Source organism: Triticum dicoccoides, chromosome 3B (genome assembly GCF_002162155.2).
Source record: "Triticum dicoccoides isolate Atlit2015 ecotype Zavitan chromosome 3B, WEW_v2.0, whole genome shotgun sequence".
In the NCBI taxonomy this organism is placed as follows: Eukaryota; Viridiplantae; Streptophyta; class Magnoliopsida; order Poales; family Poaceae; genus Triticum; species Triticum dicoccoides.
Genome location: NC_041385.1, coordinates 765,889,203 through 765,899,716, shown reverse-complemented (window position 1 = coordinate 765,899,716; position 10,514 = coordinate 765,889,203). Strand labels below are relative to the sequence as shown.

General features: G+C 45.1%; 1 pseudogene; it reads left to right on the top strand.

Moving 5' to 3' along the window:
* Positions 1 to 2,019: 2,019 nt before the first annotated feature.
* LOC119282123 lies at positions 2,020 to 3,031 on the top strand (annotated as a pseudogene).
* Positions 3,032 to 10,514: the final 7,483 nt, after the last annotated feature.

Sequence of the window (10,514 nt, the reverse complement as noted above, 5' to 3'; positions counted from 1 at the left end):
GGTCCGAATGAACGGCAAGCAGACGAGACCATCGACTCAGCGTGGTCGCCGGATTGGACATTGCTGTGATGAAGAAGAGGCCGAGGCCAGATCTGCGTCCCACTGGCGTTCAAAGAAAGGGCAGGATCTGCCGCTTGTGTTGTCTGGAACAGAGCGAAGCGGTTTGCGTGGGCAACTCCTGGACCTACAATTAGTCATGTTAGATATCACTTGTTAGAGTAAATATGAGGCACATAACTGATGTACCGAGGACCAAGCAATCACACGAGCCATGACACCAAGATTTGTTAACGAGATTCACCGATATGGCTACATCTCCGGGGCTGACTATAGGCGCTCCTCCCCGTGACACCGTCACAATACCGCACCCCGGCCGCCGGCACACGCCGCATGTTTGTGCTATTATGTTGTTATACGTTACATCGTGTGTCTACCCCCTCATTATATAAGAGGTCTAGGATACAAGTGTCCTACTTGGACGTGACTCCATATCCTGTCTACACACCGTACGACTCCATATCATGTCTACACACCGTACCACTCCAAGTCCAGCTGTTACCTATCTTGTACAATAATATTCGATACAACTCTAATAAATCATCCTTGATGACTTGAGTTGAGGTGATATTTGGTGGCACGTTTGCTACGGACCACTACACAGACGGCTCATTTACAGAAGACGGTTCAGCTGGTGTGGGTATGATCTTCCGTAATGAGGCTGGCGTGTTTTTTTTTATTTTTTTAAAGAAAAGGTATGCGTTTAACTTCATAGATAAAGCCATAAGGCAGAGTAGCAACATACATGATCAACCAGACAGACAAACGGGATGAACCACAAACATGAGCCCATCCGAAATGAAAGTTAGAGAGATAGATGGCACCCTAGCCAGCACACGGCACACAAGCCGGATAAAGGTCAACCCCAAGACCAATTGGGCAAAGAGAGCGCAAAACCAGCTAGGCATCCTGCTCGTGTCTGCAAAGAGAAGACGCCGATGCCCGGACTTTAGAGATCAGCAGATTTTCAGAGCATCCTGGTCCTCCGCCTTAGTCAATGATTTCCACTGCTGCAAGAGAGCACACAATTTAAATAAGCAGTCAGCAGGTTTAGCAGGAAACACATGTTCAATGGTAAACTTGTTTCTAGTCGTCCAAAGGGACCAGCAGACTGCTCCCAAACCAACCCAAAAGACTCGTTTGGTAGCGCCTGTCAGGGAGTTAGCAAGGGCCCGAAGCTCATAGAAGGAGGATGGGTCCCATGAGACCTGGAGCCACTCTCTAACACAACTCCAAATCAGCTTAGTGAGCACACAATTGAAAATAATGTGTTTCGTATTCTCCACTGCACCACAAAGGGTGCAAAACTCCGATCCCGGGCCATTCCTTTTGCGAATTTGGTCTGCCGCAGGCAAACGACCCCTAATAGCTTGCCACAGGAATATCTTAATTTTCAGGGGATCCGGGCCCTCCAAACCCGAAAAAAATCTGCTAGTAGGGGATCCATCAATAAGCTTAGAATATAGAGATTTAACTGAGAACGACCAGAAGAGAGTGCGGCCAGATCACCAACAAATACGAAAGCTGGCGTGTTTATGTGGTTATGTCAGTGATTCAATCTTGATTCAACGGGCTAAGACAAATCGTTTGCTTCCATCTGAGACGATCGACAAAGGAAGTCCCACCTTCATATTTGTTGCATTTGGATTGATTGAAAACACCTCGAATTCTGAAACTCGCGTGTTCATTTAGCATAAAGTTTCAAAATATTCTCAAGCAAAAGATCGTAAAAAGGCCACCACAACATCATCACGTGCCAATCTATAAACTAAGTGGAGTATTTTTTGAAGGAAATGCGGACAGAATTGTAAGGTGGACTGATGACTCCATCGGCTTCCGTATCCAAATCTGCTTTCGCTTTGACTGAAAACTGATTGCCATGTGCATGGGCTGATGCTGGTTAGATACCCTCGGCAAAGATATCTGCCAGCCGCTCGCCGCCGGCGGCATAGCCAGTCGAACTCTTGCCTGAGGTGAAACCCGATGGAGGGGAGCAGCAGCGGCAAGCACTTCATCCTCGTCCACGGCCTCTGCCACGGCGCGTGGTGCTGGTACAAGCTGGTGCCGATGCTCCGCGCCGCCGGGCACCGCGTCACCGCGCTCGACATGGCCGCGTCCGGCGCGCACCCGGCGCGCATGGACGAGGTGCCATCCTTCGAGGACTACTCGCGGCCGCTGCTCGACGCCGTGGCCGCGGCACCGGCCGGCGAGAGGCTCGTCCTGGTCGGGCACAGCCTCGGCGGGCTCAACATCGCGCTCGCCATGGAGATGTTCCCGCGCAAGGTCGCCGCGGCCGTGTTCCTGGCCGCGTGCATGCCGTGCGTCGGCAGGCACATGGGCGCCACCAAAATTGTTGGCAGCAAAGCTGTACGATCGAAGCTCAGCTGAGGTAATAGCAGGAACCCATTCTTTCCCGTCACAAAATGTTATTTACGATGCTGACAATGGTTTTACGTACGGCATGCAGGATCATACGCTGGCTACGATGCTGGTGAGACCGGGCTGCCAGTTCTTGGATGACCCGACGATGAAGGACGAGGTTCTGCTCACCGACGCCAACTACGGGTCGGTGAACAAGGTGTACGTGGTGGCCATGGCTGACGCTTCAAACTCCGAGGAGATGCAGCGCTGGATGGTCGACCTGAACCCCGGCACGGAGGCCGAGGAGATCGCCGGAGCCGACCACATGGCCATGTGCTCCAAACCCAGGGAGCTCTGTGGTGTCCTGCTCCGGATCGCCGACACCGACACGTATGAATGAATTGATTGCCCACACCGTTGAGACTTGTACAACGTAATATCTTCCCATGAATTTCTCGTTCGCTGAGAGTTAAGTTCGTTGTTACCTTTTAAGAAAAACTTTGTTGTTGTACTTCTTTTCTTAGTAGGCGATGCTTTGTGGTTGTGCACATCCGGCTGTGAGGTTTTCGTAAACAGGCATTCGCCCTTCTGGCCTTCTTTATCTATAAAAGGCTTGCACCGAATTCAAAAGCTGGCGTCGACAGAAAACATTTCTTCTTCTCTGTCGGATTTCTAGCAATCGATCGCCTGTCACGATCCATGCAAAAGCTCTGTTGCATTCTACATATCTTAACGGGCCCGCATTTTGTTTCCCAATACATGCAAAAATAGAAGAAGGGAATTTCAAAAGGGCAGGGGCTTTGTTTCGCTTATAGCGAGATGAAAGAATCCATCACAGGAGGGAGGGCTGGCCCCTAGCATATGTTTTTGGCTTATTATTTTTATTTCTATTTCTGAAATGAGTAGATAATTTATTTAAATCCTAAAAAGTTAAATACTTGTTTATCAAATGTTCATGCAATGTAAAATAATAATATCGCAGAACCTTTAACAATGTCAATAACATTAGAAAAAATGTTCGCGCCATTAAAGAAAATGTTTATACGATGTCAGAAAAAAAGTGTTACGCCATTTTTTTATACTATGTAAACAATCATCCACATTGTACAAAAAATTGTAAGCACCATTCAGAAAATATACGTGGTGTATTAAATAAATATAATCACAAATTTAGAAAAATGATTGGAATAATTTTCAAAAAATTATACAATGTAAAACATGTTCTGGTAGTTTAAGAAAAATTAATACCATTAAAAAATGTTCAACGTTTATTTTAATTTTCTATCATGTATTGGAAAGAATGCCCGAAACATGTATTTGTAGAAAATGTAAATTGTGTATTTAAAAAATGTGCAAAGTGTGTCAGAAAAATGTTCCACATGTATACTAAAAATGTACAATTTGTGTTGAAAAAAATTAGACATGTGTAGTAAAAAAAGAAAAAGAAGTAGGAAAAGGCCATAGAAAACCGGTGAAGAAACGAAGAAAAACAGAAAAATGATAAGAAAAATACAGAGTATAAAAAGAAAAATAACTCAAGCTAGAGTAACCACAGTACTGGGCCGGCCTACCGATAGGCGAGACCTAGTTATATCTCGCAATGGGAGAGAAAGAGCCCCGACAATTCGAAAGAGCCAACAACAAAAATTGTATGGGGCGATCGACATTTGTTGGCAGGTGATCCTACCGAGATCCATAGCCAACGAGTTATAGTTAGCTCTGCGAAGGGAGTACTAAGTTTCACATAACGTGCATTATTTGCAGGAAGGTGAAAATGGTAGGAAAATCAAAGGATTGCACTTTATTTTCTTTATTTTGGGTGGTATTTTCTTCTATAATTGTCCGGTTACACATGTCCTAAAATGTTGCATACATGGCCAGTTGTACTCTTCTTATTTGAATGCACATGGAATCCTTAAATAAAAGTTGACTCACGGAACCTCACCTAACTTTGTAAGACCAAAGTGTGGGTCAGCTTGTTGTAGGGCCCACATGTCAGTCACAACAAAGTTGGGTGAGTTAAATCCGTGAATCCCGGTCTCAAATGTATTGTCATTGTTGTGACTATCTGTGCACGGTTCTAAAATGGTGTCGGTTGGCCCGAGTGATGAGTAGAGTGCCTAGAAGTTTGAGGTTTGAACAAGCCAAAAATCTTTGGTCAGGGATTGTTGACCACAATGCCCGTGATACTTCGGTTGTTGTGTATTTCCTTGTTGAGGTCCTCTCCACTTGCAAAAGTTAGCAAGTTATACGATTCATTGCACTCGAGAGCTCAAATAATCAAATTACAACCAAAGATCGGCAATGTTGTCACTGCACTATAATAGGCAAAATGAAAATTTTGAGGCATATGCATGAAGTATAAGTTGCAAAACTCGGGTAAAATATACCAAACATGTGTTATTTAGGTGTCTTTTTGGGTATCTTATTGCAGTTTTCAATAGAAAATAAAAAGAATAGCTACTTCTCCATCTGCAAAGATAGATATGATTTATGAGGGTACATTCGTAGATTTGAACACAAAGAAAACAAATCACAAAGCAAAAATGAATGATAGTTTTGTCAGAAAAAGAAGTTAGGAGAGTATAGTATGGAAGACTCTAGAACAAAATAGAAGTGTGTTTAAGTTTCATGCAAAATGTCCATAAGACTTAAGCCCAACCATCCAATCTTCTAGATATTTCATGTGGTAGACTATTGTGCAGCAACGAGGAGATTTGGCAACTAACAACACTCACATTTGTCACCTGTCTACCATCGGATCGGCTTCATCCAATGGTCGTTATTCCAAATTATTCATATAATATATAGTGGTATAGATATATAAATAAATGTATGAAAATTGTTAATCCACTTCGTTGGGGCGACATCAACAACATCATCGTCGTGTTGGAGGCGGGTTCACGGAAACTTGCCATGCAGACTATTGGTGATGCTCGTGGTTGGCATGTTGACCATAGGTTGGAAACTCGGACGTGGTAGGTTTGTCGACCATAGGTTAGAAAACCTACCGAACCAACGGTCTAACAAATAAAGGTTCTGATGCTTTGTGTAATCTGTTATGGTCAACGGACATTAGAAAGAAGCAGATAAAAACTTTGTGTTCAGACATGCAATATTTGGGCGAATCAGAGAAAACTGGGGTGGTGCAACCAAAATTTAGGCTAGCGATTTGTTGGTCTTGGCAATCTACTAGGATGTCTACATGATATCCTTACCTTTTCAAAATGCAGCTGAACCGAAAAACCATCGATCACAGCCTCGCTCATTCCGTTGTAATGTTTTTTCTTTAAACTATGGTGACAATGTCTACTTTTAAATAAGGCAAAAGTTTTCCCATTTTATTGATATAGGATAAGTAAAAGGCAACACATAACATATCATAGCGCTAGAGCCGCTGTCTAACCAACATTACAAACAAATGCAAACCACACGAGTTCGACAGCCACTCCCGTGGTTAGGCAATGCTAGCAAAGCCAAGATATGCCTCATCCGTGGGCATACTAGTGACATCTACTAAGATAAGAAGCTCCCGATTTGGATCATTCTGGTGTGTCTAGAGCTGTTGGGGATGTTATGGGCCCCGCCTGTAAGGGTGTGTGTCGCCGGGCCAGTCGATTTTTTGGGTTTGAGAAGATATTGCATGTGGTTTATGTTTTTTTTGTGTTTTTATCAATTTTAATATTTTTAACCTTTTCATGCCTTTTTTATGATTCTTTTCTCCACATTTTAATTCATGAATAATTATTAAAAGTTGTGAACATTTAAAAAGCTGAACATTTTTAGAACTCATTAATTTTTCGAAGTTCATGACCATTTTTAAAGTTTCCCACCTTTTTAAAATTCATGAACATTTTGAAATCCTCAAATAATTTAAATTCATGAACATTGTTTAAAAAAATCATGTGTTTTAGCTCACAAACTTTTTTTAAAATACATGAACTTCCGATTTAATGAACTTCAAACAAAAAACATGACAGTCAACTTTTTCTGTGCTAGTAGTGGATGGGCTAAAAGAAAAGCTAAGCGAGCGAGCGAGCGAAGTAGGGATCCAAGCTGACCGAGTGAGAACTTTACCGGTCGCCATCTGTAAGACAATAGGCTTTGGGGGGAACCGGCACAACCCTCTAGGGGTGGCCTATCACATATATATATAATGAGGTGGTATACAATGTTACAATATACACATGTAAATACAGTCTAACACCCTCCCTCAATCTTAGCCACTTTCTAATGAATCTAGAAGGGTAAGATTGCGCCTGCAAGTCTCAAACTGTGGCAAAGGCAATGGCTTGGTGAAGATGTCAGCAAGTTGATCCTTGGAAGAAATAAACTTGATCTGTAGTTGCTTCTGAGAGACACGTTCACGCACAAAGTGATAGTCAACTTCAATGTCTTTTGTTCGGGCATGGAATACCGGATTTACAGAAAGGTATGTAGCACCGATGTTATCACACCAAAGAACAGGAGGCTGTGATTGGGGTATACTTAACTCCTGAAGCAAGGACTGTACCCAGATAATCTCTGATGTGGCATTGGCCACAGCCTTATACTCAGCCTCAGTACTGCTACGCGAGACAGTAGCCTGTTTCCGAGCACTCTAGGCAATCAGGTTAGAGCCAAAGAAGACAGCATAACCCCCCGTGGATCGCCTGTCATCCGGATTGCCAGCCCAGTCTGCATCAGAATATGCTGAAAGACAAAGGCGAGTCAAGCAAGAATTTCAAGAGCCAAAGGCTCCAGAGGATTTTCGGAAGATCGAATAGTATTTTGAAGACTTTTGTGAAACTCATGAACAACTGGGGATGAGCGGATACTCGATAAGTGCAACAATTAACCATAGGGGTATTCAGGTGACAAAGAACAGCAAGGCAGTAAGCTCAAGGGATTATCGACACAACGACGAGTTTTTCAGGGTATCTTGTAATAACAAGACCACTGGGGATGAAGGTAAGAATAACAAATGCAAGTAGTTATCCATAAGGGTTTGCGGTGGAAGGTGAATTGCGAACGTGATGAACACAAGTTCTCGGGTTAACAGCGGAGAGTATCTTCAGGGTCTTCTGGTGCAGCAGACGATCATTAGTAATAAGGGGCTCTCCGGGTGAAAGTGATAACGAGATCCTAATGTTAGATTTAGTAAACTTCATTTAACCCGAATAGAGGAGAGATCAGGGTCCCAGAGTAAAGGTCGAGGAGTAAAAGATCCTACTACCACCCAATGGCGACGTGTGTCCATAAGACACACAGCCATGTTAGTAAAAGTTTTGCAATGTCTAGACTCGACTTCGGCCAAGGAGTTGGAAGGGGGATTCCTACAGGCAGTCGGCTCTGATACCAACTTGTGACGCCCCCGATTCAATCGTACACTAATCATGCACGTAAATGTGTACGATCAAGATCAGGGACTCACGGGAAGATATCACAACACAACTCTACAAATAAAATAAGTCATACAAGCATCATAATACAAGCCAGGGGCCTCGAGGGCTCGAATACAAGTGCTCGATCATAGACGAGTCAGCGGAAGCAACAATATCTGAGTACAGACATAAGTTAAACAAGTTGCCATAAGATGGCTAGCACAAACTGGGATACAGATCGAAAGAGGCGCAGGCCTCCTGCCTGGGATCCTCCTAACTACTCCTGGTCGTCGTCGTCAGCCTGCACGTAGTAGTAGGCACCTCCAATGTAGTAGTCGTCGTCGACGCTGACTCCTGGCTCCTGGACTCCAGCATCTGGTTGCGACAACCAGAAAGAAAGGAAAGGGGAAAAAGGGGGGAGAAAGCAACCGTGAGTACTCATCCAAAGTACTCGCAAGCAAGGAGCTACACTACATATGCATGGGTATATGTGTAAAGAGGCCATATCAGTGGACTGAACTGCAGAATGCCAGAATAAGAGGGGGATAGCTAATCCTGTCGAAGACTACGCTTCTGGCAGCCTCCGCCTTACAACATGTAGAAGAGGGTAGATTGAAGTCCTCCAAATAGCATCTCCAAATAGCATCTCCAAATAGCATCTCCAAGTAGCATCTCCAGTCGCATCGCATAGCATAATCCTACCCGGCGATCCTCCTCTCGTCGCCCTGTAGAAAAGCGATCACCGGGTTGTCTGTGGAACTTGGAAGGGTGTGTTTTATTAAGTATCCGGTTCTAGTTGTCATAAGGTCAAGGTACAACTCCAAGTCGTCCTGTTACCGAAGATCACGGCTATTCGAATAGATTAACTTCCCTGCAGGGGTGCACCACATAACCCAACACGCTCGATCCCATTTGGCCGGACACACTTTCCTGGGTCATGCCCGGCCTCGGAAGATCAACACGTCGCAGCCCCACCTAGGCACAACAGAGAGGCCAGCACGCCGGTCTAAACCTAAGCGCGCAGGGGTCTGGGCCCATCGCCCTGAGCACACCTGCACGTTGCGTGGGCGGCCGGAAGCAGACCTAGCCTAGCAGGCGTTCCAGTCCAATCCGGCGCGCGCCGCTCCGTCGCTGACGTCTGAAGTGCTTCGGCTGATACCACAACGTCGGGATACCCATAACTACTCCCACGTAGATGGTTAGTGCGTATAGGCTCGTAGCCGACTCAGATCAAATACCAAGATCTCGTTAAGCGTGTTAAGTATCCGCGAACGCCGAACAGGGCCAGGCCCACCTGTCTCCTAGGTGGTCTCAACCTGCCCTGCCGCTCCGCCACAAAGTAACAGTCGGGGGCCGTCGGGAACCCAGGCCCACCTCTACCGGGATGGAGCCACCTGTCCTTTCAGCCCCCTCGTCAGAATCACTTGCGGGTACTCAATGAGCTGACCCGACTTTAGTCACCATCTGTATAGTATGTATGTATGTATAGTATATACCGGTGATCACCTCCCAAGTGATCACGGCCCGATAGTATAGCAAGGCAGACTGACAAGAATGTAGGGCCAATGATGATAAACTAGCATCCTATACTAAGCATTTAGGATTGCAGGTAAGGTATCAACAGATGTAGCGACAATGTCAGGCTATGCATCAGAATAGGATTAACGAAAGCAGAAACATGCTACACTACTCTAATGCAAGCAGTATAGAGGAGAATAGGCGATATCTGGTGATCAAGGGGGGGGCTTGCCTGGTTGCTCTGGCAAGAGAGAGGGGTCGTCAACTCCGTAGTCGATCACAGGGGGTACTGGCAGCGGCCTCGGGATCTACCGGAAAAAGTAACGGAGGGGGAACATAATAAATAACAGAGCAATCAAAGCATAACATGACAAATGCGGTGCTAGAGGTGATCTAACGCAGGGATAGGTGATACCGGTGAAGGGGGGGAAACATCCGGGAAAATATCCCCGGTGTTTCACGTTTTTGGACAGATGAAGCGGAGGTGAAATGTTGCAGGTTCACTATGCTAGGGACGCGTGGCGGACGAACGGGCTGCGTATTCGGAATCGTCTCGTCGTTCTGAGCAACTTTCATGTTGAAAATAATTTAATCCGAGTTACGGATTAAAAGTTATGATTTTCTAAAGATTTTATTAATTTTTGGAATTTAATTAGTTATTTAAATTAATTCGAAAATGGAATAATGACATCAGCATGATGTCATGCTGATGTCAGCAGTCAACAGAGTTGACGGGGTCAAACTGACGTGTGGGTCCCGCATGTCATTGACTGTTTAATTAACAAGTTTAATTAAACAGAGTTAATTAGGTTAGTTAGTTAACTAGGTTAATTAAACATAATTAATTAAGTTATTTATTTATTTATTTATTTATTTTTATTATTTATTATTTATTTATTATATATATATATATGTTTTTAAAATTCTTCTCTTTTTTTTTAACAAAAACGTTCTGTGGGGGCTGGGCCCCACATGTCATAGGGCCAGGGGCCTAGCGGTTTTGGGCGCTGGTTGCGGGCATAGCCCGAACGGGCGCACGCCCAGGGGCGGGCAAAACCGACCGGCGGCGAGCGGGCGCAAGGGCAGCGGTGGCCGGAGCGATGGCGGGCAGGGGGCCTCGGTGGTCGGGACGTGCGGGCATGCGAGTGCGGGCGAAGCCGCAGCCCGCCTGGTAGCAAGGTGAGGCCGGAGCGGGGTCTGCTCGGCGCGGCCGGT